This window comes from Physeter macrocephalus, chromosome 16 (assembly GCF_002837175.3).
Source record: "Physeter macrocephalus isolate SW-GA chromosome 16, ASM283717v5, whole genome shotgun sequence".
In the NCBI taxonomy this organism is placed as follows: Eukaryota; Metazoa; Chordata; class Mammalia; order Artiodactyla; family Physeteridae; genus Physeter; species Physeter macrocephalus.
Window position 1 is genome coordinate 46,468,197 of NC_041229.1, and position 24,756 is coordinate 46,492,952.

The 24,756-nt window shown below is 43.7% G+C and overlaps 1 protein-coding gene across 2 annotated transcripts in view; it reads left to right on the forward strand.

Moving 5' to 3' along the window:
• ME3 (malic enzyme 3) overlaps positions 1-24,756 on the forward strand; it is a 199,181-nt gene that overhangs the window by 707 nt on the left and 173,718 nt on the right. The window lies entirely within an intron of this gene.

The following is a 24,756-nucleotide window of genomic DNA, read 5'->3' on the forward strand; positions in this document are numbered from 1 at the left end:
GATGGGCGCCCCGCCCCCTGGGCCCGGGGAGGATCCTTCCAGAGGCCCTTCCAGCGGCTTTACATTTTTGCCTTGGGGAGGTTTGGTGTAACTCGGTTTGGCTTTTTTTTTTTTTTTTTTTTTTTTTTTTTTTTTTACCATACCTCTTCTTCGTGGAAAGAGGTAATCAGTAATGCAGGAAGCCTAATTTCTTTCGTAAGAACAGATACAGACTGGGTTAAGGTCCTCATGGCCAGTCTGACTTGAGGTTAGATCTCCCTTTGATGCTTGCTGATTCTATTGATCTTGGGCAGTTCATTTAACCTGTGTCAGTCCAAGTTTACCTGTCTGTAAAAGCGAAGCAGTTGTCTCGGGAGTGTTGTGAGATTTAAAGAGAAAATGGGGGTAGCGTTCTTAGCACAGTACCTGACATCCAGTGAGAGCAAATGTCAGCTAAGGTTATAATTATTCTGAGGAAAAGATTTTTAATTTGAGTGAGGGCAAGAAAGTCTAGAATTATGGAACGTTTAGACCTTGAAAGGGCATCACAGATCCTAATTCAAACCTCTCCTTTTACAAATGAGAAAACAAGACAAAGGGAACTTGCCCAAGGTCACCAGCTAGTTAGTTCTGGCTCTGCCACTGGAATCCGGGTCTGGATCTCTGGTGCTTGGGTCAAGTTCAGCCCACTGCTAACACAGTGTTTAGGAGCACACACACTTGTTTCTGGGAGTAGAGTTTAGTATCATTGGTGTTAAAACCAAGAGACCTGGATTTGAGGCCTGTCTCCCAACACCTCCTTGAGTTAACTTGGGCATCTCATTTAATTTCTCTGAGGTTCAACTTTCTCCTGCTTAAAGTGGATATTATGACAGACCCACCATTCCTACCACATTCTGTTATTGTGACAATCAAATGAATTACTGAACTTGAAATCAAATTTTAAACTATATAAAGTGCTTGGTAAATAAGTAATTACTACAAAATAAAAATTTGAATAATTTCTTTGAATCAGGATTGTGAAATTCAAGTGAGGAAGTACTTGTGAAAAAGGTGTTTTTGAGAAATAGGAACAATTATATAGATTCTAAGTACTGTGATCATTTCCTGCAGAATTAATAGAAGCTAAGAAAGAAAATTTTCTCTCAACCTCCATCTATCACACTACAATCCTTGCTTCCCCCCAGAGAAACCCTAAATCCTTTGTATATTACTACTTTGGGATAGGTAAGGTGTTTTATGAATTTAAATTTACTTTGGTAGCAAGTGTTAGAAAACTCGGCTCAAACTGGCTTAGCAAATAAGAGATTTCTTTAGCTAAATATCTAGAGGAAGGAAGGGTTTGACCCAGCAGTCCAGATGGCATCCCTAAGGATGCAGGTTCTCTCTGGGTCTCTGCTCTGCTTTTGCAAGGTCAGCTGCATCCTCAGACTCCATCCAGTAGAGTCTTTCACCCGGATTCTGCCACAGTCCCCCATCTCCTTTTTTCATACCACACCATCTAGGGGTAGAAAGACATTTTCTTCTGGTAGCTCCTGTGGAGGAGAAAGGACACTTTCTCTGGAGCCTCAGAAAAAGAGTCTTTCTGTCTCATGGACTCTGATTGGATTCCCTTCCATCCCCAAACCGGTCACCATAACTTAAGTAAGTCAGGGCTCACCGCTGGATTTAAAGAGAGAGTTTAGGTTAGGGGCACCCATACCAACTGGCTTAGAATAAAGGGGACATGGCTCCCCACCCTGCCCCCCCAGTAAATCTGTGTACTGTCATCAGAGGGAGGAAGGATAGATGCTGGAAAGCAAAATAATAAATTCCCACTACTGACTGTGATTGTTTGAACAATAATATGCTTTAAATAAAATTTCTAATATGCTTTAGAAATACTGTCATATTACGGTTAGCACTTAATGCTTTATGAATAGTTAAAAAAAATAAAAGAAGGACTTGAATGTGTCTCTTTTTTTTTTTTAGCCCTAAGTTTATGGTTCCCTAAAAGCACTCTTGCCCCTTGCCCTTGTTCTTGATGTAATTTTTTTCCTCCTAAATAATATAAATGGGACATTATTCATAAATCCAGGGGCCTGAACTTTTCATGATGTTAAAGATTTTTTTGTATATCCCGGAAGTCAGCTGATGCTGGTCTGGGGTGAGGAGGGTATCTGGAGTGATGCTGAGAGAGGCTGTTGGCCTCCCGCATTCGCCCTTGGGGAGGGAGGGGAGACAGTGGAGGGAGCAGCACTGCCTAGGAGCCGCCCCTCTCTTCCCACTGGGGTGCCACCCTCTTGCTGTCCTGCTGACCTCCAGCACTCAGAGAGTCTCCAGGGAAGGCTTGGCGCTTGGCACTTTCCATCAGCCAGATGGGGAGACTTGCTGAGTTAAACAGAACAACTGAGGTTATCACTGAGAAAACAAGAGAAGGGTAGCTTTGAAAGGGACCAGTACTTGGTGGGTGGGTCTGTGGGTGGATTTTTTTTCTGCTAGACTCCGAGCTCCTCCAGGGCAGGGACTGAGTTTCATGCATTTGTGGCTGGCACTGGGTAGTTCCTGAAGGGTGTAACAAGGGCATGAACATGAAAGCTAACATTACATTCTTTGAACATGTTCTCTGGGTTTGCCTCCGGCTTTTGACAGATCAGGAGAGGCATGTAAGTTGAAGCTTGAGGGCAGAGGGTCGTCAGGAGATGGAATTCTCTGAGAGAAGAAGAGCTACTGAACAGGCCAAGCATCACTGCTGTTGTGCAGTCAGGGTCTGGTCCCTGCTCTGTCATAATCTCGCCGTGCGATCTGTGCTGAATCTCATTAGCCTGTCTGCCCATGTCACACCACTGCTATGAGGATCACAGGGGTGAAATCATTTTGAAAACCGTACGGCACTAAATATTAGATGATCGTGTTGACAAGTTCCAGAATCAGGGTTGGAAGCTCCCTTAGATGTGACCTAGTCTGGAATTGTTGGACGTGAAATTAGCTTGGGTCTAACCAGCATTTTTATGTTAAAGAAATGGGTTAGAATAGAATGAAAAGATAGTAAATGTATTAAGCTTAATAACGATAAGTATTATACCAAGTCACCATGTGAAATGCCAGTTTTCACCGTAGATTGTCATTAAAAAAAAAAGTTTTTGAAAACCATGGTACTCATCCAGCATCTCATTTCCAGATGTAGAGACAGGCTGAGAAAGTCACGTGATGCCACAGCGATTGTCATTTGTTGCAGAAGTAGGCAGAGGAAGCCCACCTCCAGATTTTCAGTCCGCTGAATCACAGTGACAATTCTCATTCACATCTGCATTGACTGATTCAGGCATATTCAGAACGATGACAGAACTGGAACTGGATGATTCCAAGTTCCCTACGGGAGTCTAAATTTTCTGATTGATGCAAAGTCAGTAATATATCAATTTCAACTTCCCTTTTTAAAAAAAACAAAACTAATATTGTGCCTTTCTTCTAAAATTTACATAATGACCTCTTCTGTTATCCATGTAGATTGTGGCAACAGCGTGAATCTCTGATTACATATTACAAGACATCAGACGTATTTTACTTACATTAAACAGGCAATTATCAACCCCATTTTATAGGGCATCTTCATAGGACGAATCATCCCCACCCTATTCATGTAGTAGCAAGTGAGCCATCAAAACGTTGCTGGTGCCAGCTTATCTCTGGACTCTTTTGGGAAGGGATGTTCTATTCCCACTCCCCAAACTAGACTTGAGACCCCTCCCATTTGTCTTCTCACTCCATGTTTCTCTCCTTTTGGCGCTGAGCACCCTGTTGTCATGGCTGGTCGATTTGTCTTCCACACTAGATCCTGAGCACCTTGAGGACAGAGACTGTCTTGTCACCCAATATTCTCTACGCCTGACTTGAGATGCTCAATAAATATTTGCTCTTTGAATGATCTCAATCGCGTCCTAACCCCTTTCCTCTCAATTTTATGAATCGTAATGTCCCTGCTTTACAGTTAGCCTCATGCTCTCGTTGCCTAGAGAAATGTCTACAAATAGCCTATTGGGAGGAAATACACCTACTTGACCTTAATCGTCCCGGACTTCAGGGCATTTCACTGCAGGGGGGCATTTTATTTCCCAGAGTGGGTCAACCTCCTCCTTTGATCCACGTGCCAACAATGATTTTGTGCCATAAACTTCCACTGACTCTTCACCTACTTCTTTGCAGGTTTTTGATCTCTTGAGCTTGGTGGTCAGGGAAAGAATGAATGAAGGGTGCTTGGTCCAGTCACTGTGATTATGGACCAGCGCATTTTATGCAGCGGGGCCTTCTTAAACTGCAAGGCGTGGTGACCACCTTCGCATGTGGACTAGATGCATCTAGATTAGTGAACGTGTAAAGGCCTGGGGGCCTGCACTACGGTGCTGGCTGCACATCTGAGGCCACGCAGGCTTTAGCTCAATCCTTCTATATGCAGTGGTAATTTATTAGACTCCCACACAGCTGAGATTTGCCTTTGACTAAAGTATGTTTTTGTTCGGTGCCAGTTTAGAACTTGATCTTGCCTCCTTTGGGTTGGGGGAAGTCTGTCATCACATACTTGGCTCACTGATTAATCAGGAGGTGATGGCTGGGTTGTACACCGAATTAGAAGTCTGTTGCAGATGCTGTTTTGTGTCCCAAAGGCCGATAACATAACGTGTCTTCCTGAGACCTCTGCTTCAGATGTGATGTTGGGTTGGGCCTCCTTGATTGATAAAGAAGCAATGCATTATTAAGTGAACATTATTTCCACAAGCAGCAGTTTGCTCTAGACCTAAGCCTCTTGTGCAGTGACTCAGGGCATTGAAGCTCAAATACTGTTCAGATATTTTAAGAACAAACAAGCAGAGGCAGGTTGGAATTAAATCCTTCCCTGTCAAATACTGTCCTGGCTTCATGGGATTGATAACATTTGGTGTTAGGGCTTTGTGCTTGGAACAGCTAAAAGAACTTGTATTAGTTAGGCTAAAGGTTAGGCAACTTTAACAAAGTAAACCCCAGACTCAGAGGCTTAAACAAGATAGAAGTGTATTTTTCACATAAATAAGTCTGGGTAGGCAATCGCAGGTTGGTACGTGGCTTGATTTTGTTGCTCTGCCATCCTCAGTGTGCATCTTACATTCCGTCGTCCAAGATGGTTGCTTCTAGGCTCTGCCATAATTCCATACAGAAGCCAGTCAGAAGGGAAAATACACAATTTGGATGTTGCAAATATCACTTCCATTCACATCCAGTTGTCCAGAGCTTGGTCATACACCATGCCTAGCTGCAAGAGAATCTGGGAAATATAATCTTTAGCTGGGCACCCATATATCCACTTAAAAATTCTGTACCACTAAGGAAAGAAAGAATGGCTATTGGGGAAACTGCTACAAAACGCTTATCTGAAATTTTAATTTGATTTACTGTCAATTTTATCCCAACCTTTAAAATCCGTCAGTTTCTCTACATCCCTTCTACCACCAGCCTTGTTCACTCCTTCATCGTCTTGTGTCTAGATTAGGCAGGAGCCTTCCAGCAGGTCTCCAACTTGCAGTCCTGTTTCTTTCAATCTGCTTCTCTGTGTCTGTTGACCACACCCTGAGAGGCTAAAACCTCGCACACATCCTTAAACACTCGTTTTCTTTCAGACCCCATGTCCAATTCACCAGATAGGTCCTGTTGATCTGTCTTCAGACTAGATCTGGAATGCACCCTCTGCTCTCACCACGGGTCCCCCCGTGACCTAAGGCACCACTGTTTCTCTGCTGGATAACTGCAGTGTCCCCCTAGCTGGTCTCCTTGTGTTCCTCTTGTTTGTTCTCCACACGACAGCCAGTGTGAGCCTTTTAAAACGTGAAATTTGATCACGTCGCTCTTCTACTTGAAACCCTGCAGAGTCAAAGTTCTTACCATGCCCTGCATGATTTGACCCTCTCTGACCTCATCTGTTGCTACTCCTCAGCCTCACTTGCTGGCCAAACACGCTGGCCTCAAACACTCCAAGCATGCTCCTACCTGGAGTCTTTGCACTGGCTATTCCCTCTTGTAGAGCGCACAGCCCCTACATAACCATGTGGTTAACCCTCTCACCTTCTTCAAAGCTTCTCACTTTCTCAATGAGACCTATCAGACCACCCCATGGGAAGTTGTAAGCAACCCTTTCAACCTTCTTGGTCTACTTGACATGGTCTACTTTTCCTCCATAATATTTGATACTTCCTAACATACTATTTAGTTTTCCTACTTACCATACCTCTTGGTTATTATTTGCATTTCCCCACTACAATGTAAGCTCTATTTAGGCAGGGATTTTTGTTTTATTTGTTCATTGATGTATCCAAGGTACTTAGAACAGTGCCTGGTCCATAGTTTGGTACCCAGTAAACAGTCATCGGATGAGTGAATCATTCAGAGAGACATCTACTGAGGCTTCTTCCTCTCATCCCTTCCCTTCCCCCTCCTCCTTCACCAAAGCCCCCCTTCTTTTCCTCTGGTGCTTTTCCTCCCCTGGTATCCCCCTCAGGGGGGTTTATATGCCCAAGATCACTTGTATCTGGAATGTGGATAAATCTCACATCAGACCTTTGTGTGCCCAGAGGCCCACTTACTGTGAAGACTGGAGAAGCACAACACAGATGTTCACCCTTTGTTATTTCCAGTTCTACCAGCCAAGCCTGGGGAAAAGGAGACCCTATTCTGGAGACACAGATGGTACCTTGAAAGCAGAGATGGATGGAGACATTCTTGAGGCTCACAGAAAAAAACAAAGTGTGGGGGGTGTCCAGGCTGTGGGCCAGAGATAGGAAACCCTGGCTTCTGTCAGCATCTCCAACTTCCTAGAACTCCCACCCTCTACTTTGAGTCTTGGTAGCCCCCATCCCTGCTCTGAACCTCTCTGATTCCCCCATGCTGCAGCATCCCTGCTGAAGATGTGGGAAACCATGTTATAGATTCAGTGACCCCCACCCCTGTTCATATGTTGAAGCCCTATCTCCCTAATGTGATGGTATTTTGGAGGTGGGGCCTTTGGGAGGTAGAGCCCTCCTGATGGGATTCATGTCCTTATAAAAAGAGAAAGGACACTAATCCTCTCCCTCTCTGCCATGTGAAAGTAGAGCAAGAAAATGGCCATCTGCAACCCAGGAAGATGGTTCTCACCAGGAACTGAATCGGCCATACCTTGGTCTTGGACTTTTCAGCCTCCAGAATCGTGAGAAGTAAATTTCTGTTGTGTAAGCCACCCAGTCTATGGTATTTTGTTATAGCAGCCCAACTGGACTAAGACATCATAACAGGAACTGCCTCATATCTCGGGGTCAGGAAATCAAGGAAGTGTGGGATGGGATGCCAGAAGCATAGGAGGAAGATCTGCTACTCCTAGAACCCAAAACCGATGCTCAAAAAGTGTTTTCTCATAAACATGTTGTTATAAACAGTTGAATTGTTCTCCAAAGAAAGTATATTATGTGTTAGATTAGCATTTGTGTGATCATTATGAAGATTTCAGAGATGTTGGCTTATGTTTATGAATGCTTAATTCAAAATGCAAAATACTAAGTGGAATCTGTATCCATGAGCATTACTGTAGAAAGATGTAGCTCTATAAAAAGACTTGGAGCTAAATGTGTGAAAATTATCATATTAGGGCAGTGGAATCAGGGGAGATTTATTTCCTCTTTATATAATTTTCTTTAATGGTCCATTGTCTTTTCGATTTTAGGTTACGGTTTCTGTTGGAAATTGAGTTTCTAGAGCCAAGTAAATAACAGATCAACTTTTGGAAGTTGACCCATCTGTAACACAAGGGTGGCACTCTGATCCTGTGGAAATGCCTCTAAAATAGTCTTATTTCAAGATTTGCTTGCATATATTTTCTTATCTTCTAGAGGCAATGTGTTTAGATTCATGTAATAAAATGTTAACATGGGAACCTTCCACCTGTCCTAAGAACAGTGGTAAACAGCAGTATCTAGACTCTGTAACCAGCAGCACTGGAGGGCAAATCCCACACAGAAATTCATGTTGTCTGGCTCAGATGGGCCAAATGGTGTTAAAGTCCATCTAAATCTAGACTCTCTATATGGAGTTTCTGTGGACGCTTTTTCAGGCTCATCTCCAGCCTCTGTTTCCAGTTTCTCTTGGTCCTCTTGGGCCTTTGTAGGCTCTGGGGGTTACGGCTTTATTTTACTTTGCATTTGTGTCATTTCTACCAAAGGTTTCTTTTGTCATCTACCCTCTTCTTTCCAATGCCAGTCTTATAGTGAAGGGTGGGGGGAGAAGGCCTTTTGATTCATGTGGCCATCGCAAAGGGGTCAATGGTGTGAGGCACTTTTGTCTGCAAAGACGAGATTATAGTCAGCTTCCAGATCTTCACTTTGATGTGTAGAAAGTATAATACATTGGGAAATCCTTGGGGTGGTGTCCTACTGCCTCTCTGACACAGAGCACAAAAGATGCTCTATGACTGTGTGATGAAAATCTGAGGGCCAGCTCATGATTGGGGGTGCCAGGGTCCGCAGTTAAAAGCATGCATTCATTCTGTACCCAGATGGTTGCCTGGCAGCCTGGTGAAAACACAGTTCCTACCCAAAGGACAAAGTAAAGAGTAAAAAGTACTCAGTCATTTGAGGAGAGGGTTTTTGGGTAGAAAGATCATCAGCTTTTGAGGAACTTGAATAAGAGAAAATTAAAGCTGCTTTGCTTTTACAAGTGATATGAAAAGCTAGAGGGACCATAGGGGATAGAGTTGAATGATTAGCAACTTGAGAATATATGTTTTTTTAAAGCATTTTGTCTGGATTCTGTATCGTTGTGTGGTAGTAATCTCCATGAAGCCCATTGCATAATGGTCCTGAAACACACTCCGGTGTGGTGTGGAACTCTGGAGAAGGCAGACCCTGTTTGTTCCTTTGTTTTGTTTTGCCTTGTTCTTTCAGAAAAGAGCAGGAGGGAGGCAGCATCTGCACAAGGTGGCATCTCTTCTGAGTTGCTGATCTGTGCAGTGACTTTCCCCATGAGACAAAGGCTGTCATGTTCCCTCATGACTTCAGTGGAGCTGGGTCTCCATTCACAGTAGACGGTTCCCATCCCCACTTTGTCCGGTTTCTGAAGGAGGTGTTGAGGATTCCAACCCAGATTCATATTATACTGAATCCCCTTCAGTAGCAGAATGCCTTTTGGAAGGAATCCAAGTCATAACGATAAGAGCTAGCATCTTTTTGGACATATGATGTGCCATGGATTGCTCTAAGCAGTTTCTACACATTAACTCATTTAATACAGTATCACGATGCTTTGACATACACTGTCGTATTACAGATGAGAACTCTGAGGTTCAAGGAGGTTAGCCAGGTTAGCTAACTTGCTGGAGGTCTAGCAGTTCGTAGTGGCAGAGCTGGGTCTTGAACCCGGACCATCTTGTTTTAGGGCCCACATCCTCACCCCTTCTGCTGTACTGCCACTTCCAGTGTGCAAGTGCCCTCTCACTTACACTGGTATATAAAGTCTGATGCTCTGGGGCCTTGCCAGTTATACGGGGGACAGTCCTTGCTGTGGCCCTCTGATGGGCTATGACCATACCCGCTGGCTCTGTTAGAATCAGAATCTGGGACTCGGAGGGAACTTTGAAGATCACTGGATACCTTCTCTTTGCCCTCTAAATTTGTGTAATTCTCTCAAGACTCATTTGTTTATTTATTAAATTTATTCATTAGACATTTGCTGAGTGTCTGTTATATATTTTAGGCAGTGGAACCTCAGTGGTGAATACAACACTTCTTTTGCCTTCAGGAGCTTATGTGTGAGGGGGGTGGAGACCAGTTAGTAAGCAGACGGTTTCAATTCAGAAGGGTGGTGTGATGAGGGGAACACGTACTAGTGCTGTGGGAGCTTGGGAGAGGGGTGCGAAAACACTCTTTCCTCTGGCAGTTCTGTCATTACTGACTCTGTGGAAGAGGAGTCGGCAGATGAAGGTGATGGAGAAGTCATCTAGGTCAAACCATGAGAGAGAATGGCTTTCTCTCTGAGAACAGCCACCTTTTGTGGTTGAATGTGCAGAAATTGAGCAGTAGGTCCCATACCTTGTAAGCAGCCCCATTTTCAGATAGCTAAATCATTTTACAAAACCTCTAATTCTACAAGTAGAGTTAATGATAGATCTCTAGGACCGTGACATGCCCTTTTATTTTGCTCTTTTCCTTCCTTTTGTGTTTCCCAACTCCTGGGGGTACCATTCACATTGGGTTCATTTATCAAAATCTTCAGGGCCCAGCTCTCCAGGGCCACCTCTGGCATGCCATCTTCCTTGATAATGCCCCATGCAAGTGGCTTGTTCACCCGCTGTGCTCCTCTGGCATTTAGCTTGTGTAGTCATGGCCCTTTTCTACATTTGGTTTCAGTATATACTTACAATGCATGTGTCTGTCTCCATCTGGATGTCATCTTCTGAGCCAGGACCCCCTCTTAGGCACTGCATGGCTCGCACGATGCCTTCTTCATAGTATACTCTCAATAAAAGTTAGTGATGTGAATTACTTTCACATTGCCTCCTGGACACATCAGAAACCGCTCTGTGAACACTGACAGTACACAACCCCATCTGCCATCTCTTCTAAAAAGATGGTGACAATATAATTATGCTTAGATCTCTCCCTGGGGCTTGGAGGATTTTGAAAGCCAAGAGAAGTCTTTTATTTTGGTCATAAAAATTTCAGGAACCCATTTCTTTAAGAGAGTTTTCTGCCCTGATGCTGTGCCAGGTGCATTTCATCTAAAGAACAGCACCTTTATGATCAGATGATTTATTCTCATCCTTGAGGCTGCCTAAGACCCTAGATTTAGACCTCTGTAACTAGCAACAGGTTAAAGGATTCTGGTGGTGAAGGAAAGCTGTCAGCTAGAATCAACTGTGTGTGCCACCCCCCCTCCCCCTCCCCCCACCACCAGGGCACAGCCCGTGACCAGATAGTAGGCAACAGAGCACACTGGCTATGATCTAGGGATTTGGAGTCAGAAAAGCCCAAGGTTCCAGTTCCAGCTCAGCCATCCACTATATGTGGGATTTTGGGAAGGGCAGTTCATTTCTCTAAGCCTCAGTTTCCACATCTGTGAATGGGGATGATAACAAAATATACCCACTTCACAGGGTGCTATAATGATTAAATGAAATAATGTATGTAAGTGCATTGTAAGCGCTCAATTAATTCTCAACGAATCCACAGCTCTAAAAATTTTGCCCCATTCCTAACATAGTGTGAAGCCCTGTGTGGGCCTCAGAAGAGGTCACAGACCTAATAGGGTTTAGACCTGGTCCTTGCCCTTCTGGAGCATCCAGTCCAGAAGGAGAGGGGAAGACTGAGGTATCCAAACTCATTCTCCTTGGGTGTGGATACATCGGATTTTGGCAGAGACTTGATAAGAGAGGAGTGAATCCAGGAAGAGGCAGGTTGAATAGAGACTTTACAAATAATTTCTGGGTACTTGATGGATCTTAAGCTGGATGATCTAGACGTTTGTCTGAAAGAAAATGAAATTAAAATGTCTTCAGCAGCAGAAAACAGAGTGCCATTTGAAAACCTGGTACTTCCAGAATTTAAAGCTGGTGTCAAAGGGAGTGGCTGCTGTCATACCCCAAAGGAATCTCAGGATTTTGACCCAACATTTTGGCACATTCTAACCAAAGTTTTTAAAAGGAACATTGATCCAAATGTAGCTGGATCTTTTTATCCATCAACGTGTCTTTTTGTCTCTCATCCATCTATCTATCTATCTATCTATCTATCTATCTATCTATCTATCTCTCTCTCTATCTATCTATCTACCAACCGTCACTACAACACTCCCAGTCTCGTGAGATCATGATAGCAAGACAGCAAGACAAGAGAATGTCTGCTAGGGTAGTTTAGCGTTAAAGTTAAAAAGTTGCTTCAAATCCAGCTAAAGAGGGCATGGCTGGGCCCACCTCACCTAGCAGGGAGTTTAGATAGTCCTCCAGCCTTCATACACTCTGCCTTGGGTAATGAATAAATAATTGCATATGCATATTTTAAATGAGCATCTCTCCTCTATAAGAACCCAGGATGAGCATTCCCCAAAAGACTATGAAGAGGTCATCTTGTCCAGCCCTTTGTCTTTGAGCAGATAAGATCCATTGATCTGTACGTCTGTTTTTGTACCAATACCACACTATTTTGATTACTGTAGCTTTGTAGTATTGTCTGAAGTCTGGGAGATTTATGCCTCCTGCTTTTTTTTCCCCCCCCTCAGGATTTCTTTCACAATTCTGGGTCTTTTAGGGTTCCATACAAATTTTTGGATTATTTGTTCTAGTTCTGTGAAAAATGTCATGGGTATTTTCATAGGGATCGCATTAAATCTGTAGATTGCTTTGGGTAGTATTGCCATTTTTTTTTTTTTGGTGGTACGCGGGCTTCTCACCACTGTGGCCTCTCCTGTTGTGGAGCACAAGCTCCGGACGCGCAGGCTCAGCAGCCGTGGCTCACGGGCCCAGCCGCTCCGCGGCATGTGGCATCTTCCCGGACCGGGGCACGAACCCACGTCCCCTGCATTGGCAGGCGGATTCTCAACCACTGCGCCACCAGGGAAGCCCTAGTATTGCCATTTTAACAATATTAATTCTTACAATTCAAGAGCATGGGGTGTCTTACCATTTCTTTGAATCCTCTTTAATTTCCTTTATTAATGTTTTACAGTTCTCAGCATGTAAGTCTTTTACCTCCTTGGTCAGGTTTATTCCTAGGTGTTTTGTGGGTTTTGGTGCTATTTTAAAAGGTATTGTTTTTTTACATTCCCTTTCTGATATTTCATTGTTAGTGTAAAGAAATGCAACCAACTTTTGAATGTTAATCTTGTATCCTGCTGCTTTGCTGAATTAATTTACTAGATCTAGTAGTTTTTGTGTAGAGTTCTTAGCGTTTTCTATATATAGTATCATGTCATCTGCATATAGTGACAATTTTACCTTTTCCCTTCCAATCTGGTTCAATGGAACAGAATAGAGAGCCCAGAAATGAACCCATACAACTACAGTCAATTCATCTTCTACAAAGGAGGCAAAAATATAAAATGGGAAAAAGACAGTATCAGTAGCAAGTGGTGCTGGGAAAGTTGGACAGCTGCATGTAAATTAATAAAGTTACAACATACCCTCACACCATGCCCCAAAATAAACTCAAAATAGCTTAAAGACTTAAACATGAGACATGACACCATAAAACTCCTAGAAGAGAGCATAGGCAAAACATTCTCTGACATAAATTGTACCAATGTTTTCTTAGGTCAGTCTCCCAAGGCAATAGAAATAAAAACAAAAATAAACAAATGGGATCTAATCAAACTTGCAAGCCTTTGAACATCAAAGGAAACCATAAAAAAATGGAAAGACAAACTATGGAATGGGAGAAAATATTTGCAAGTGATGCTACAGACAAGGGCTTGATCTCCAAAATATACAAACAGCTCATACAACTCAATAACAAAAAACAAACATCCCAATTGGAAAAATGGGCTGAAAAAAAAAAAAGAAAAATGGGCAGAAGACCTTAATAGATATTTCTCCAAAGAAGACATACAGATGACTAAAAAGCACATGAAAAGATGCTCAACATCACTAATTATTAGAGAAATGCAAATCAAAACTACAATGAGGTACCACCTCATACCAGTCAGAGTGGCCATCATTAAAAAGTCTACAAATAACAAATGCTGGAGAGGGTATGGAGAATAGGGAACCCGCCTACACTGTTGGTGGGAATGTAAACTGGAGCAGCCACTGTGGAAAACAGTGTGGAGGTTCCTCAGAAAACTAAAAATAGAATTACCTTATGATCCACCAATTCCATTCCTGGGCATATACCCGGACAAAACTATAATTCTAAAAGATACGTGCACCCCTATGTTCATAGCAGCACTATTCACAATAACCAAAACATGGAAACAACCTAAATGTTCATTGACAGATGAATGGATAAAGAAGATGTGGTACATATATATAATGGAATATTACTCAGCCATAAAAAAAGAACGAAATAATGCCATTTGCAGCAATGTGGATGCAACTCGAGATTATCATACTAAGTGAAGTAAGTCAGAAACAGAAAGACAAATACCATAGGATATCACTTTTATGTGGAATCTAAAATATGGCACAAATGAGCCTATCTACAGGTCAGAAACAGACTCACAGACAGAGAGAACAGACTTGTGATTGCCAAGGGGGAAGGGGGTGTGGGGGAGGGATGGACTGGGAGTTTGGCATTAGCAGATATAAACTATTATATATAGGATGGATAAACAAACAACTGTATAGCACAGGGAACTATATATTCGATATCCTGTGATAAACCATAATGGAAAAGAATATTAAAAAAAAGAATGTCTGTACGTGTATAACTGAGTCACTTTGTTGTACAGCAGAGATTGGCACAGCACTGTAAATCAACTGTATTTCAATTAAAAAAAAAAAGATACTAACGTGTTACCACCATTTTACAGATGAGGTTTCAGAGGCCCAGAGGTGTTGAATGTCCCACCCAGGAAGTGAATTGTGGAGGGTGACTGGCCCTCCTTGGGTGGTGTCTGTCTCTTAGCCCCGCTGCCTTTGACGGGTAGCACTGTGCCTCCTCTCTTGAAATAGTGCCTGAGTCAGCCTCCATCGACTTAAGCAGAGTGCTTTTGAGTCTCTTGTAGAAAGGAGACGTGTTCATGTTTGTTTGTTTATTTATTTATTTATTTTATTTTTGGCTGTGTTGGGTCTTCATTGCTGCACGCGGGCTTTCTCTAGTTGTGGCGAGCGGGGGCTACTCTTTATAGCAGTGCGTGGGCTTCTCATTGCAGTGGCTTCTCTTGTTGCAGAGCACGGGCTCTGGGAGCACAGGCTTCAGTAGTTGTGGCTCGCGGGCTCTAGAGCACAGGCTTCAGTAGTTGTGGCACACGGGCTTAGTTGCTCCGCGGCACATGGGATCTTCCTTGACCAGGGCTCGAACCCGTGTCCCCTGCATTGGCAGGTGGATTCTTAACCACTGCACCACTAGGGAAGCCCACGTGTTCATGTTAAACAGTGTATATTGCAAACCTAAACATCTGCTGACCCAGCTCACGCTATCACTCCTGTGTGTCCATTTCCGATGAATGGACATGTTCATGACACGCACCTTCATCTTGGGATTTCTATTTTTCTCTGCAGTAACATGATCTTGAAGACAGTCCACCAACCATTTGACAGAAAGCTCAGCCCTCCTGTCAGACCCTCCCTTATCTTTTATTTTATTTGGGGGCTCTTCTAGCCCATAATTATTTGTTTTAACTGGTGAAATCACTTTGGTCACAGGACAGTGAGTAGCAATGCAGTTGCCTCCTGATAAAGCAGGTGCAGAGAGAGATGGTGTGAAGAAAAGCCTATTAACAGCCATTTTTAGAAACAGGCTTTGAAATCCGCCTGTCAGAGCTGAAAGATTTCCCCTGTTCTCACACTTCAAGAGCTGGCAGAAGCTTCCCCTCGTGTCTGAGGAGCCTCGGAAGCTGCCTAGCCATGCCTGTGGGAGAGGATGGCATGGGTGCCAGTGGAGCAGCTGGCCAGGTGGTGCCAGGAGGGAGGACATGCCAAGCAGGGGGATAGTCCAGCCTCCAGTAACCAGCCTTGGCTGTGGGGCTGCAGGGTCTTGAGCATCCTCAGCTGCTTTTTTGTTGACTGAGCTGTTCAATGTTCTGTGACCTTCTACTAGTCAAATGCACACAGAGTCAGCTGCCTCCTCTGGGACTCATAATTGCTGGAATAATAATATTAGAAATAATAAATTATTATAATAAATTAATTATTATTAATAAATCATTATTATAATAAACACTTACCTAATGCCTTGCATGTCAGGTCCTCTTATAGGTGCTTTATATTTATTATTCCCATGCAGAGAAAAAAAGTATAAAGAAGGTAAACTTTGCCTATAGCTCCCTCACCTCCTGTTTCCATGGCTTCCTCTCCTTTACAGATCTCTATACAAGGCATCCTGAAGGTCTTCATGGTATTGCTAGGATGTCTAGGGCTGCCAACCTAACAGACCTTTATATCGCACAGAATCCTGCTTCTTGACCCGGATCTCATCTCTTTCTTTACTTCCTTCTCTGCCTCCCCATCCAACCATCCATCCATCCATCCATCCATCCGTCCGTCCATCCTTTCATGTGTTCCCATCCATCCAACTATCAGATGTTTATTGAGTACCTACCATCTACCAGGCATTGTTAGGTGTTGGGAATAACATAGCAGATATGACAGCTACGATCCTTCTTATCAAATATGTAACCTAGTGAGAAAGACAGTAAGTAAACAAAAGTGTATAGATGGTTATTAGTGGTAGAGAAGAAACAAACAGTGTATGGCATGAGGGAATAGAATAATAGAGGGTCTACTTCAGTGGTGAGAGAAGACCTCTTAAGAGGTGATATTTGAGAGAAGACCTAGGGAAAGAGGAGCCAGCTGGCGGAGAAGCCTGGGTAAGAGTGCTTTGGGCAGAGACAACAGCCGGAGGCCACAAACACCTTGGCATGGCAGGTTCTGGAAGCTGACAGCAGGCAGTCCAGTAGGAGTGTGGTGAGCGGGGGGGAATTGCCTAAAATCAGGGTGGAGATGGCTCGGGGATCTCAGTTCTGGGCAGGACCTTGGCATCTGTGGGATATGGGCTGGGTTCCGTCCTCTGTAAAGCGGGACACGATTAAATGGTTCTAAGCAAGGAAGGGATGTGATGGGCTTTACATTCATGAAAGATCTCTCTGGCTGCCATGTGGGGAACAGACTGGAGGGGGCAGGAGTGGAAGCCGGAAGCCCAGTTAGAGGCCCTGCAGCAGTGGCAGCGTGAGAGGGCAGCGGCTGGGCTGAGGGCGGGAGCAGGGAGAGGAGGGGGGTTGTTGGACTGGGAATCAGGTTTGAGTATAGAATGAACAGGACGTGTCCCCTGCGTCCTTCACCTTCAGATTCGCCTGGACTCAACATGTATTTTCCCTGCCGTGTCACCGCCCCACCCCCGGCAATAGTTATCACCACTGTTTATTTCAGTTACTTCCTGTCCTTCCTCGGCACCCTTCATAATAACAAGGAAATGGAATGTTTGTGTTTTACCTTTGGGGCTTCCTGACGGGTCATCTCATTTGATGCTCACAAGGCAGACGTTACTACCTTTGTTTTGTAGGGGAGACACTGGGACCCAGAGAGCCTACGTGAGTTGCCCATGGTTTCCTGGATAGTAAGGGGCAGCAACAAGGCTCAGTCCAGGTTTCCTGAGACCATCCAGTGGTTTATTCAGAAACATCTATTGAGCACCTACTGTGTTCCAGGCACTGTGCTGGGTTCAAAAAATGAAGAGATGAATCAGTCATGGTCCTTGCTCTCAAGGAGCCTAGAGTTCAGAGGAAGAGATAGATTTGCAAGTTCACAAGTGTAATGCAGTATAATAGGTTTTATATTGTATTAAAAGTGTGTTATTAATAACATCCAAGTAATTTTTGTCTTGGTGGGGAGAAACAAGGTGACATTTCTTTAAGTGGGTGACCTTTGCTCCTTATATTAAATTACACAGATAATGTGTTGCATAAAGTAAAAAAAATTTGCTCCGACCTCTTTTCTGAGGTAACTGCTTGTTTTTTCTTGGTGCTAAGACCTAAAAGATACATAGGGATTCCCTGGGCGGGCGAAGTGGAGCAAGATGTTCCAAGCAAATATAGCAGAGCGGCATGGTATGTGAGGACCTGCGGTGATTCTGAAGGAGGGCAGGGTGGTGCTGGAGAGCAGGCGGGGGCCAGACCTGCCTAGGGGTCTGGGGCTGCTCTTTGCCTGGGGGAAGACTTGGGCGTTAGTCCTGGAGGTGACTGGAAAGGGACACAGTGGGATTCAAGCTACAGACAGATCACTCTGGCCCAAGGAAGGGGACAAGAGCAGAGTCGGGGAGACTAGAGAACGAGGAATTCAGCTCCCATGAGGGAGATGAGGAGGACCTGAGGTGGCCAGTGGTGCTGTGGACGCAGATGTGAGAGGTGCTCAGGAAGTCGAAGACTGTGTTCCTTCCAGAATTCCTTGAGCTCCATGGTAGCAGCAAAAGGAATCCAAGGTTTATTGTCAATATTCTAAAAAAAACCCTAATGGAAACCTTATATGTTTCTACCATAAATTTATACAGCTTAATCACCGTGTCACATTCCTTTGTCATCGCCTAGAATTAAACAAAATAAAACTATTAATACTGATGATCTCACGCCAGTAGCAGAAGTTCTGTCTGCCAGTTATGTGTATCTTAAACATATTGGAAAATAAATTTATTATAAATGCAAGATTTTTCAAAACATGAAATTCCAAAGGAGTTTCCCAAAGGAGTACTTTGGGACTGGTGAAAATGTGATGAATTACTGACTTGGGCTCTGTTTTTCTGAAGTGTTTTATTGTGAATATTGGTGTCATTGACCTTTATCTAACTAACCATCCTTGTTCTGGCTCTACTCTCACAAAGCAACACTCTGATTATAATTTTATCTCCGAAAGTGGAGAGAGTGCACTGACTCGCTGAGTATGTGCTCACGTTAGCTGGCGTTTTTATCATTATGGGGACATTGCCCAGCCTCCCAGGCAGTAATTAACATCACTGCCCCCCATCATAAAGACGTGGGTGAGACGCTATTTTAACACCTGAAGGAGTTTATGGGACTTCCTCCTTCTTCTGTGCTTTCTCTCAGTTCCCTGGAAAAACAGTAATTCCTTACATTGAAAATGGAAAGAATGTTCATGGTTTGGAAAGTATATTTTCTAGATGAGAATTTCCTTCCTTTAGGTATTTTTTTCCTTCCCTTCCTCTATTTTTTTTTCTGAGAAGACTTAGGTGGAATAGAAACAAGAATTTGAAGTTCATGCAATATGAACCTTTCACAAATTTGGCCTCCATAGACAAGTGCTGTCACTTTCTCTGTTGGATTGGGTTTTTGCTTGCCTTTCTCTTTGCTGAGTCCTGGTTTGTCTTTATGAACCATGATTCCTGGAGAAGGAAAATAGAAAGTCAGAAGCTTACAGGAATGATTTTCTTGGCTAATTCGACCCAGTATCAGCCACTTGTCTAGGTAAATAACTATTGAAAGATTTTTAAGAAGAGGTAAAGTTTTAATAGAATCAGCAATAAGAATACCGTAGTAAGCCAACTCTTGTTTTTTGTGCATTTTTTGGTGTCATCTGGGCAAGATGATCAGTCACGTGATATGACTCAAACCATGAAGCCATGGACAGCATAGAAAGTTCAATGATGAAAACAAGGTTGCCAGAATGAAAATTCTTGGGAGGCTAGTCGTCTTACAGTTCTTGCAAAATTGTAAAAAAATCTTTGGTTTTACACAGTGGGTTTCCCAAGTCTTTGATCTTGTGTAACTTACCCTGTGTAATATAACTTCAGTGGTTATCTTTAATTCACTTCCTCTTCAAAAGTGAATTTTTATAAGGGGGGCCTAACACTGTAAACATTTCTTAATACTGTAGCTTCTAAGAAGGAAGGCTCTAAACACATTTGCATCCATTTAGCTGGTGGTTTGTAGATCTGAGGGACTCGTATGTCTCTGTTTTCCATGGGGAAAGCATTTATTCCATTGACTTTGCCTCTGAAGTGTAGTTGCCACTAGCTCTCTCAGAGAGCAAGGGCTTCATTAGCATCTTTGGTCAAATAACCTTTTCTGAGGAATTTTTATTTGGTTTTGTGTTTTATTTTGGTTTTGGTCTACCTTAAACTGTCTTGTTAATTTTACTGTTGCTTTCTTATCTTCCTTACTAAGTGAGTGAGAACACTTTTCTCCTGCTTTCTTCTTTTCTACGTGGTGTCAGGACATGGTATCCAGTCCATTAGAGTCGCCTAAGGCTTATTGAAAATGATACTAAATTTAAATATATACTATGCATTCATTCTTCTAGGATGTACTAACATGTGCCTTTCGTTTACCCCAGTGAAACAAGAGTATATTGTGTTCGCTTAATTGGATTCCCAGTTGTCGAACATGATGATGTTAAGCCTCTGGGGAGTCAGAAACGCTTTCTCCCCCATTTCTTTCTATCAGCAGTAAGTGTTCAAGTCTGGGGGCTCTAATCCTGGAGGTGAGATCCTGAGGCTGAATTGAGAGGGAGGGATGCATCCTGAAATATCAGTGGTGGAGACCCCAAACCAAGAAGGAGAGAGGAGAACCTGACGGGGAGGTGGGCCAGTGGTGGAGACCAAGAAGAATTGGATTGTGTACCATGTTGGAGAGCATGACTGAAGGTATAACATGACAGATCGGGAAAGAGGTGGAAAGAGAGAAGAGTGAGGATCAAGGTCTGCAGTAGGTGGGGTGAGATAGTTCGAGATCGGAATGCATGACTGCTGGGTACCCATGCAACACTACCGTTTTGGTGGGTTTTGACACCTCTGCAGAGGTAAGGCAGTACCTTAAGAAAACCAAGCTGGGCTGGATGGCTGCCACCTGCCCAGTCAGTGCGAGAAGCCTGTGATCCCAGGAGTGTCATTTGAGCATATGGTAGTTACATGCTAAAGCTGTTGACCCAAACACTGGGATCACAGCCAGTGAGTATGAGAGGTGAGACCTCTGCATACATGGCAGTCACTCTATACATCTGCAGCCTGAAGGACATCAGGGCCCCTGGGGTTCAAGGAAATCAGACTCAGAAGCCTTCTAGCTTAGGAAACCCCATGCTCTCTTACTTTCCAAACTGGGGTGGCCTTTCGTGCCAGAAGCTAATATGCTCTGTGGAACTCCACCAAGCCTGATCTCCATGGCAGGATCCAATGTACCGGGAGACTTCCTTGCAGGAGTCTGGCCTAAGCACCAAAGATTGTCATGCAGTCTTGATTTTGTTGTCTCTTCTTCCTGTGTCGAGGACCTCTCAAATGGTTCTCATTTAACCATGGTTCTTACTGGTGGGGGAATAGAGGGAGCTGGGGCAGAAACCTGTATGTGGCTGAGGTTTGACCTGAGGCCAAAGGTCGGTTCTGGCCTCACGTCCGCTCTCTCTGTCTGATAGTAGATGGTCAGATCACATGCCCAGAGGTGGGTTCTGATTCCTATCAGCGCTGCTCATTCAGTTCTCTCCCCCCTCCAGCTAACCACACCCAGTCTCCAGTCACCCACCAATGCCAGGCATAATTGGTGGACTGTGTCCCAGTTATCTGCCCATCTTAGAGACTAAGAATCATGTGATTCTTAGAACAAACCTGTTTATCACTTAATTTGAAAGAATATTCAGGCTTCTCTCACCTTAAAGTTTTCTGCTTTAATGTGAAGCTTCACTTTTATTCCCTTTAGCATTTTTCTATGAACTCGTAGAAAAGAGAGATTTCTGGACATCGCTGAGATCAGCGTAACTGAGTTTATGAATTCTGTTTTCCTTTGGGAGAAAATTAGATTTGAATCCAGACCCAATAGAAAGCTTTTATATTCTGGGTACGGGTGTTTAGATGTATGCTTTTGTGGCAGCAGGAGCTGGTCATGGCAACTGTGTGGGGGGAGATGTTTATCTTGGGATAAATATTTGGGTGGGGGGTCTGTGTTTCAAGACACTGAGCACTAATTGTAAATGAGACCATTTTGCTGTGATTTAATCACTTCTCACTCGTTCTCTTGTAGGATCTTGTGGAAGCAGATTATGTACATTAGGGAGACACAGATCATGCTTTTCCATTGAGTAAATCTGCTAGAGGAAAAGGCGTTATTACTTACTTCCCTACCTCCTTTTTAGACACAGGCGAGAATAGAAATCTCATTACTAAAAAAAACAACAAGAACAACAAACTTTTGCAGGAAATCATTGACTCCTGAGACAGGAGACCTCAGCCTGATATAGCAAAGAGAACACTGGCCAGGAAGAGAGGAGACCTTACTTATAGACTGATGGCCCTCCTCTCAAGCTGCGGGACGTGGGGAGGTGATCCCCATTCATCTCTGATCCCCATCTTGGGGGATCGGAGTTGATTGCTTCCAAGTCTCCTTCCAGTCTAACATTCCCTAGAGATATGAACAGGACACTAGGGGAGTGACTTCCTCAGGGACTTCCCAGCCAGCTGTGGAGGTACAGCTGTTCACACTTCCATACAGAGATAAGCAGGGGGTACAGTGGGAGGAGCTCAGGCTTTGGAATGGAATTTGAGGGACGTGAGTTTGTGTCTTGCCGCTGCCGCTTACTAGCTGTGTGATCTTGGGAAGGCTAGGTGATCTTTCCCTCCCAAAGTCTATGGAAGGACGATAACAATTCCAACCTCCTGAAGTCATTTTGAGGATTAAAAGAGACGAAATATATCAAAAGTGCTTGCTTAACCCAGTATCTGACACATAGTAGGCACCCAGTAAATGCTAGTGAGCTTCTTACCCTTTTACTAACATTGACATCATATTCATAAGAGTTCCAGAAATTTGAAAGACAGTATGTCCTCTACCTTCACCCTACCCTCCACAAGAGCTTCTGTCTTTTTCCCAGTAAGAGCTTTTATTTTAACAAAGGCACATTAAATACTACTTATTTCCTTTTGTGCATGCTGTGGGTTGTGATTTTTTTTTGCATTTTTATATAAAGTCAGTAGTTAATGCCAGTTTCCCTTTCCCCTGGGGGCTGTAATTGCCGTGTTAATTTAAAGTTCTGATTGCGGAACCGAGCGCAGCCCTGATGCCCTCCGTCCGCATGGCCCTGGCTGTGCTGTGTGTGGGTCCAGGCACGTAGTGCTCCCTGTACTTAACATCGTTTGGGAGGAAGTTTCCAGAACCACAACCTCAGAGACAGTGTTTAATAACCTCAAACTCTGGGTTTGAGGTTAGTCTGGAAATGAAAAGCTATTTGGGTTTCCCACAGCCGAGAAGTAAGAGGATGGGGCATATCTAAGGTAAACTGGCAGAGCCAGACCTGCGGGGCTTCTTTGAGAGCTGGAAGCCAGGTGTGATTCATGCCAGGGTGTTTCAGTTCAGGCAGAACCAGCTGTGTGTGTGTGTGTGTGTGTGTGTGTGTGTGTGTGTGTGTGTGTGTGTGTGTGTGTCCCCGTGCATGCGTGTGTGCGAAGTTCACGATCTTGTCTTTCTCATCTGGACATTTAAAAAAAAATAAATTTATTTACTTTATTTATTTATTTTTGGCTGCGTTGGGTCTTCGTTGCTGCGCGCGGGCTTTCTCTAGTTGTGGTGAGCGGGGTCTACTCTTCATTGCGGTGCGCGGTTTTCTCATTGTGGTGGCTTCTCTTGTTGAGGAGCACGGGCTCTAGGTGTGCGGGCTTCAGTAGTTGTGGCTTGTGGGCTCAGTAGTTGTGGCTCGCGGACTCTAGAGCACAGGCTCAGTAGTTGTGGCGCGCGGGCTTAGTTTCTCTGCAGCATGTGGGATCTTCCCGGAGCAGGGCTCGAACCCGTGTCCCCTGCATTGGCAGGTGGATTCTTAACCACTGCACCACTAGGGAAGCCCTGGACATTTATTTATTGCCTTCTTTCCATTTTCTCCTACCCCCCAGTCCAACTTCTATTTCAGCCTCCACCAGATGAAATTTTTAAAACATGGACACTCCGCTTCTTAAAGCTCTTTCTGTGGCTTCCTCTCACCTATACTACAAACGGCACACTCCTTCGTGCAATGTCCATGGCCGCTGTCAAGGGGCCTCTCAACCTAGCAGCCTCATCTCTCCTCCACCACGTGCTCTGTGCCTGCCTACCCCAAACGCGTTACAGATCTCCAGGGCACAGCAGGCTGTCTCTCAGCCCAGGTCTTTGTGCCTGCTGGTCCCTTGCTCTTCTTAATTCTGACAGCGCCAGTGTCACTTCCTCTGAAAAGGCTTCCTGACAGCTCTAGACCGAATATAAGCTTTTTCCATTATATCCCCATGATTATTCCACTGCTATGGCTCTTATCACACTCCTGATGAGTTTTTTTTGGCTTTTATTTTTACCTTACCCACTCTAATAGGATCCCCCACAGACAGTAACTATTCTGTCAGTTTTTTGTTTTTCTGTTTTTTTTCATCTTAGAACGGTTTGTTTTTTAAATTTATTTTTTATTTATTTTCTTATTAGTCATCCATTTTATACACATCAATGTACACATGTCAATCCCGATCTCCCAATTCATCACACCACCATCCCACACCCTGCCACTTTCCCCCTTGGTGTGCATACATTTGTTCTCTACATCTGTGTCTCAACTTCTGCCCTGAAAACCGGTTCATCTGTACAATTTTCTAGGTTCCACATATATGCATTAATATACAATATTTGTTTTTCTCTTTCTGACTTACTTCACTCTTTATGATAGTCTCTAAATCCATCCATGTCACTACAAATGACCCAATGTCGTTCTTTTTCATGGCTGAGTAATATTCCATTGTATCTATGTACCACAATTCTTTATCCATTCATCTGTCAATGGGCGTTTAGGTTGCTTCCATGACCTGGCTATTGTAAATAGTGCTGCAATGAACATTGGGGTGCATGTGTCTTTTTGAATTATGGTTTTCTCTGGGTATATGCCCAGTAGTGGGATTGCTGAGTCATATGGTAATTCTATTTTTAGTTCTTTAAGGAACCTCCATACTCATCTCCATAGTGGCTGTATTAATTTACATTCCCACCAACAGTGCAAGAGGGTTCCCTTTTCTCCACTCCCTCTCCAGCATTTGTTGTTTGTAGGTTTTCTCATGATGCCCATTCTAACTGGTGTGAGGTGATACCTCATTGTAGTTTTGATTTGCATTTTCTCTAATAATTAGTGATGTTGAGCAGCTTTTCATGTGCTTCTTGGCC